We start from the raw sequence: 7348 nt of genomic DNA, 5'->3' as shown, positions 1-7348 counted from the left end.
TAAGCCCTGGTACTTTTTTTTATTATTAGTCATGTTAACAGTAAGCTCTAAAATGTTTCCCTAATCTAAAAAGACTGGATCATAGATTTACTAGTAACGCCATCTGTTATCACCTCTTGAAAGTTTTAATAAGCTAAAGTTTTACTTCACAGTAGAAACCAACTTATCTAAATTGTCACTGTGATGTGACAATAACCCACTTAGACTGGTGGTTTTGTTAGCATGTTTCATTTCTGGTTGTGAGTCTTTTCTGGAAACTAAAATCAACAAAAAACTGACATCATAGATGTGAGACAATGGCTTTCTTAAACTGCACTGCGCGGCAAAAGAAAAAAAGAAAAAAACCCTCAAAATGCTTCTTACACCACTTTTGCTGGTTCTTATGTAAAATAACTTCCCGAATCCAAATACGATCACCGTTTTCCCCATCACTCACCGCTATTTGGAAATAGCGTCTCCAATTTTTTTCCGCTTTCGACAGTTACATCTAGCCATTATTTTTATTTGGAGGAGAAGCATAATATTAACAGTTAACTTTCTTCTGAGGAGCTAAAGAGGTGATAAGTTAAAAAGCCAAAATATTTTAAGCAAGTTGAGAGATTCATGGGGTGTGTCCCCCTAAAACATTTTTTTTAATCACGAAAAACTCATTTTCCTGGTTTTTTTTTTTTTTTTTTTTTTCTGTTTTACAATTTTTTTATATTTTTCTTTGAAAGACAAGAAAAAAAAAATACTTGAAAGAGTATCGGCCTTACTCATATAAGCCCCATGTCCGAAAAAATTTCTCGGTATTAAAATATTTCTTATAGTTAGCAGTTGTTTGCACTGAACATCTTTTACGTTACATACGATGTACGCTTCATTAATCATGATATGAACCGTTCCATTTTTATTGAAAATGGACAATCCCATTTTCAACCTAAAACTCCTAAAAATATTTAAATATTTATTGACTCGCAAATCCTTCAAAATTTTTCAATAGTAAAAAATTGACTCATATGCAAAAAAAAAAAAAAAAAAAAGCCACAGTATTCAGCTAGCAACATTCACATTTCTTTATTTTTGTCAGACTAAATTCATAATTATGTTTCTCAAACTATGGCTCAGATTATCTGGAACTTACAACTATCAAAACAAAGAACAGTGGGTGTCCCTTTGTCCCGCTGTATATAAAAATAAATCAATGCAATAGACACAATTTGCAAAATTAGAATCTCAGCGGCAGAGGGCGAAATAGAGGGTATATAGTTTAGAGAGAACAAGATATCTATGTCGGTATATTTTTCAGTAAACAGTTACGGCTAAATTCAACTAATTTGTAAAGAAAAAAGCTATGTGCTTCCTAGATACTTGGGTTGATTTAAATTTACTCGTAATTTGGCTATAGTAGACATTCTTATGCAGGTTAGATATGCTTATAGTTATGATTTTCATCTGTTTAGTACGAAGAATTGCAGTTTATTGTAAAATAATTTTATAAACAGAACGCGACTCTCTTTAAACCAATTTGTTCTATCAATTTTGTAGACGTCTTCCATCAAAACTATTCAAAAGCTAATTTTCCAGTACCAGAACCGATCATAATTTTAAAAGAAAAATATAAAATTGAAAAAAAAATCTATTTTATTATGCACGTGCTAGAACAAAAAAGAAAAGGCAGATCTATTAGGAGATCATGTAACATATACATTTTGCTCAAGGATATTATTTATATATATAAATTATTTATAATGTAATGAAGATTAGTTTAAAGACAACTTTGTTGTCTTATTTGTCTTAAAATGATCAAATAGTTTCATTGCAATAATTGCAAAAAATAATTCACCAATCTCTACCAGACACGAAAAACTATCATCATTATTTTTTTAAGCAGAGTCGTTCTCAATAACTACTCAAGGATTGCGCATTAACTTGATTTATTGAATTGGTTATATACAGTGTAACATCTACATAAAATGGAGATCATTCTTAAATATGACGACATGCTCTAAGACATAGTCAGCGTTATTACACGATTTAAAAGAAAGCTCGCTCGTTTGCTTTAAACCCATTCTGTCATCTAAAAATGACCCTCCTAAGAATGTTTTTCTGAATAATGTTTAGTAAGTTCAACATTCAATGCACATTTTATCTACAAATGTCATTTGAAGCATACTTGTGGTGTTGTATGTAACTATATGAGTTAACATGATATTTAGGATTCGAATGTAGATCTTTTATTAATTAGTTTTCCACAAGTCATTTTAGTTTAAGTTTCAAGCTGATTATTTCCATTCCGAGGTTTTATATGTTAACTTCGCAGGACCTAACGATTATAAGTTGCAAGCAGTGACCGGTTGATATATCTCGGGGTTGTAACACTAAGCCGTTTGGGGCTTCCTTAGAAGCTAGACAAGATTCAGATAAGTGCACGGTTTAAATCACAACAGCAAAATATAATTTTCTGAACGGCATAAAATTGTAAACAGCCTGAAGTTTTTTCAGAAGTGAATCACAGATAAATTCAAAGTTTAATTTAAATAAACTATGGCAAAAGTAATAATAAAATGTAATTTGTAGAGTTGTTGATGAGCATGATAAAAATTCTGCAGGAAAAAGATATTTGTATTAAGTAATTATACGTCATATCATGGGCGTAGCCAGAGGGGAGCTGGGAGGGGCATATGCCCCTCGCTAGAAGAGCACCTCTGACTCCCACTCTCTTTCCAAATGTCACCAAAGTTAGTTTAAAATTGCAATTTCAAAACTTCAATTTCGAAAAAAATTCGGGGGAGAGCCACATAACCGCTTTTTCTGCCCTCATCTGACTATAAATAGCACAAAATGTTTTTTTGAAGGGGATTGGTGTACTATATTTTCAAACAATTTCTGAGGTCCACACTAGGAGGGGGGGGGGAACTAAAAACCACTACTTGATCGCGCCCATGTTTGCCCCTCCCTAACGGGAATCATGGCTGCGCCCATGCGTCATTTGTAATTTGAAGTCCTCTTACTTGTTGAGGACTCTGGGCTTTTGTAAATAAGCCCCGAGCTGCAAAGTGGAACATAGAAAGATGCGAAATTTTGATAAGTGATCACAGTTGGTTGTTACGGACTAGAAAAATAGGGGTAACTGCTGATCTAATACAAATATAGAGGTCGCTAAGCACGACACTTAAGTGAGTCTATGATGTTAACAGCTAGTGAATTCACAATTTTTACATTAATAAGACAATAAATATTGATTTTAAGTTAGGAAATTCATATTTAAATAAAACTAGGAAATAAGTAACATCAACTAATACAACTTCAATACTACTCATTTGTAATAATTTTATTGATTTCATAAACTAGTTAGAAATTATAGTTGACTATAACGTTACTTTCAAAGCATCACTTATGAATGGCAGATGTCTGGAGGAACTCAAAGATAGTTATGGTTACTTTTATGCAGTATTAAGCATTAACTTTTATCCTTTTATTTATACATTCAACAAACTGTTTTTACGTTGTTTCGTTCTATTTATGTTATCTATTATGTGAATGATTTTGTGTCTATGATCGAACAATTGGATTCGTTATCTAAACCAAAGTGAAGATCGTTTGAAATGAATTTAGGTTTAAATTAAATTAACTTTAGAACTTAGCTCAGATTTCCTAGCTGTACGGTTAATACCATGGAAATTGAACATGGGGAACTGCCCGAGATAAAGCATATTGGAAGTCCTGCCCAATTGCATTGAATACCGAGGGCCACACATAATCTGCAAAGCCTTTTTCTAATATGTTTAAATACTTATTAAATGTTCCTAAACCAGTGAACTTTGATTGGAGTTTACCAATTTTTAAAAAGCTAAACGTTTTCAAATAATTCACATAATTGGGATAGTTATATATGTCAATATATAGAACAGTGTCAGTTAAATTGGCTTTTGCAGTTATCGGAATTGCAGGAAGTTTACCATACTTCATTTTACCTTTGAATGCAATAGTTAAATCATCAAAAGACAAGGTACAGTTAATAAACGAAGAAAAGTACAGTAAGTAAGGCCCAGAACATTCTCCTTTTCTTCGTACTCTGGATAATCCAAATAGTTGACCACCAGTGTATTCAACAGATCCATGAACTTTACCGATGAGCTTGATTTGATCATCGAATTCTGTTTTAAAATCGGGAAGTTGTTCAGGATCCAATTTCAATGTCTAAATTTCCAGCTGAAGAACTGTATTCAGAGTGCCTTCAACAAAATCATTTGCATTCTTTGAACCTCTGGTAACACCTTTAAAGGAAAAAAGTTCCTCTCATTAGTCTGTTCAAAAATTCTACATTAAATTTCTATCATTATGTACCAAAAATACCTTCATTATATCTAAACTAGCGGTATCCGCACGGCTTTGCCCGTAGTAGAAAATTAAAAGGTCATTTGGTTCGCCTGTATATTTACAAATAATGGATGATGAATTTCTCGCCAATATGCTATGTTCATTTGCTCGTCCATTTTATGGTAATTTATTTCAGATTAACGTTCGTAATAAGATGTTTAAAAGCATATCTCTACCTCAGATCCATAAGGACGTAAGTCCAAATATTGCAATTTTCTGTTTATTTGTTATTCATTGTATGTAGAAGCCTATTCCGCATCGAGCCATGTAATGCTTAAAAAAATCCTTTTCAATTTTTTACCAGGGTTAAAAGAGGGCGCGTCCCATCCTTTGCATGTGCCAGAAAAAAGTTTTTCTTCTCTCCTGTAAAATAATCATATGGTGACTTACGTCTTTCTGGCTCTGAGGTAAAGATATGTCATGTAATTTAGGTGATAAATGGAAAAAAAAACTAAAGCGAATCACTTCATTTTGCAACAGGTAGGATCAGCAAAAATGCCCCGAACAGTTAAGTTCTTACTGCTCGAAGCGTATTTGCTGATTCTAAAGTGATCTGTTTCCGCTTCCAGTTCATCGCCATCTCTCCATGGTCAAGCTATAAATGACCATTCACTTCAAAAGTAAGAAAATAGATCACTGTTTATTTTCGTCTCAAAAAAGAGGGAATAGAAACAGAAATGTTAAAAAAAAACATTAATGTTAAAGAATTAATTCAATATTAAAATGCAACGTATATTTGAAAAAATACCCGCTTCATATTGCTAAAATAAATCGTAATCCCAATTCATATTGTTTTTTTTTTTTTTTTAAGATTCATTTAAGATCCATAAGATACATCATTTAGTAAAAATATATTCTTTGATCAAGATTCCAATTTAGGGAAAATGTTCCATAACTAAGCCCCACATTTAAAGACACAACAGAAAAGTATTCGTTTATTAATCCTCTCATTTTATGGTACTTTCATGGGGTGTTTACATCAGAAAAGTCATTACAGTTGTTCTTTCAAAACTAGTCTATGCCCCAGTTCATTATTACACACAAAGATCTTCCCATTTAAAGCTGAAACTGCTTGTTTTCCAATAAACAAGGCAATTTAAGGTCGTCGGGCTATAATTGAGAAGTTTAATCCAAAAACCTTTTTCATCCGTTTTCGTTGGTTTAAATCTAAATGACAAAAAAAAAAAGTCTGAGAAATAAAGGAGAAGATTTAATGACATTTTTTTTCCTGTAAAGGTTATCAGAACACTCTCTTACAATTACTTCCTGTTTTTTAGGGTCAACTCGGTCTTTAGCAAGCATTCTCTTGAACCACGAAAAGCTGCGTTTCAGGGTCATTCAGGAAAAACGTGATGTTAGATTTTATATGGAAGTGAATTTTAATGATGCGTTAACGGGAAAAAAAGACAAGAAGTAATTGTTACGAATCAAAAAATTAATAATAACCTAGCACAGTTTTCTGTGATTAAACTGAAGAAATAAGGTTAATTTTGATAGCATGAATTTTATTATCAGCATTTAAGGATTTTCTGTCACTTATTTAAGGATCTTTTTAATGAGATTATACTGATTTGATACACTGTTAAAGTTAACGAATTATTTTATAATTTTGTTAATTTATGTAGATTTTATTGAAATGTGTCTTATATTTAAGCATGATACCCCAGACGGTACTTCACCACAGCAATGTGTTCTAGTCTCTGTGTTCTTTTCCAGTTCTACTCCAGAAATTAATAAAGTATTGCAATAATTTTGCTTCAATGTGGGATCACAGGATATTGCCCCATGTTTGGGGAAAGTAAAAAATAAAATATTTTTCTAATGAAATGTTTTTTATTTAGTTAATAAAAATATTTTCATATAAAAAATGAATAAATAAACGAATAAATAAGTAATAAAGCAATGAACGAATAAATAAATATATTAATTAATGCATTAGAAAATAAATTAGTGAATAAATTAGAAAATATGTGAACTAATGAATAAATCAGTGAATTAATAATGAAGGAATGTAAACGAATTAATTAATAAATCAATACGTAAGTGATTTAATAAATGAATGAATAAGTAAATAAAATGAACTAATTCGCTTTGCCCACTCACTTGACAATGCCCAGTGTGCAGAGTCGAGCCCGCGTGCACTTGAAAAATTAGTTATATTAAACATTTAAAACCAAAACTTGCCTAATAATATTAGGTAATAAGTAGAGTAAGGTGGGGTACAGTGTTACAAAAGAAAAAAAAAACTAGAATGTAGCGTCGAAAATATCGTTTTAATCAGCTTATTTTCCTCATGGATATACACTATAAAAATCTCTCTTTAATTAATATTATTTGGACACGAACAATGCTAGTAACTACTTAATTTGAATTGCACTTTAATTAAATCAGTCGATCGTAACACTTAGCCCCGTATCTAGGGTACTCTGATATAGGTAAGGGGCACAATGTTAAAACATAAAAATAATAGAAAAAATAACAATAAGAGAAAAATAAACATTTCTAACAAATATTAAATTTCTTTATTATCTTCTTTAGGAACATATAGCCATCTGCCTGACGTTTGATCTTTCTTGTTGCATTTACAAGAGGAAGCACTAGGTTAATATCCTCTAACGATCCCATCGCCATATAGAATTCAATTGGAAAGTAGAAATGATTATCAACTTTGTCACTTCTACGTAAATAGCTAACGTCATATTTATTAAAATCAATGTTTCTCAGTAATTTGTGAGTACAGGGTCACACAGTACCCGTAAAACAGTGCCCCGGAGAGGCAAATCGAATAGAAAATTCAAGTGAGTCTTAAAGGAAAGGTTAACAAAAAACTACTGAACGAAAATTTGTAATTAAATATACAGAAAAAAGAGAAAAACCCACATCACTTACCTAAATATAATACACTCGGAAAGAAAATTAAAAATTATTTTTTCGTCGCTTGATCACACAAAAGCCTTTTTTGTTTGTTGTTTTTTAAATACGGTAC

The 7348-nt window shown here is 31.5% G+C and overlaps 1 pseudogene; it reads right to left on the bottom strand.

Annotated features, from left to right (window-relative positions):
- Positions 1-1911: 1911 nt before the first annotated feature.
- On the bottom strand, positions 1912-6993 carry LOC129218933 (uncharacterized; annotated as a pseudogene).
- Between the last annotated feature and the right edge of the window lie 355 nt (positions 6994-7348).

Source organism: Uloborus diversus, chromosome 3 (assembly GCF_026930045.1).
Source record: "Uloborus diversus isolate 005 chromosome 3, Udiv.v.3.1, whole genome shotgun sequence".
In the NCBI taxonomy this organism is placed as follows: Eukaryota; Metazoa; Arthropoda; class Arachnida; order Araneae; family Uloboridae; genus Uloborus; species Uloborus diversus.
Note: the sequence above shows the minus strand (reverse complement) of the source record. Positions and strands in the feature narration are given on the sequence as shown.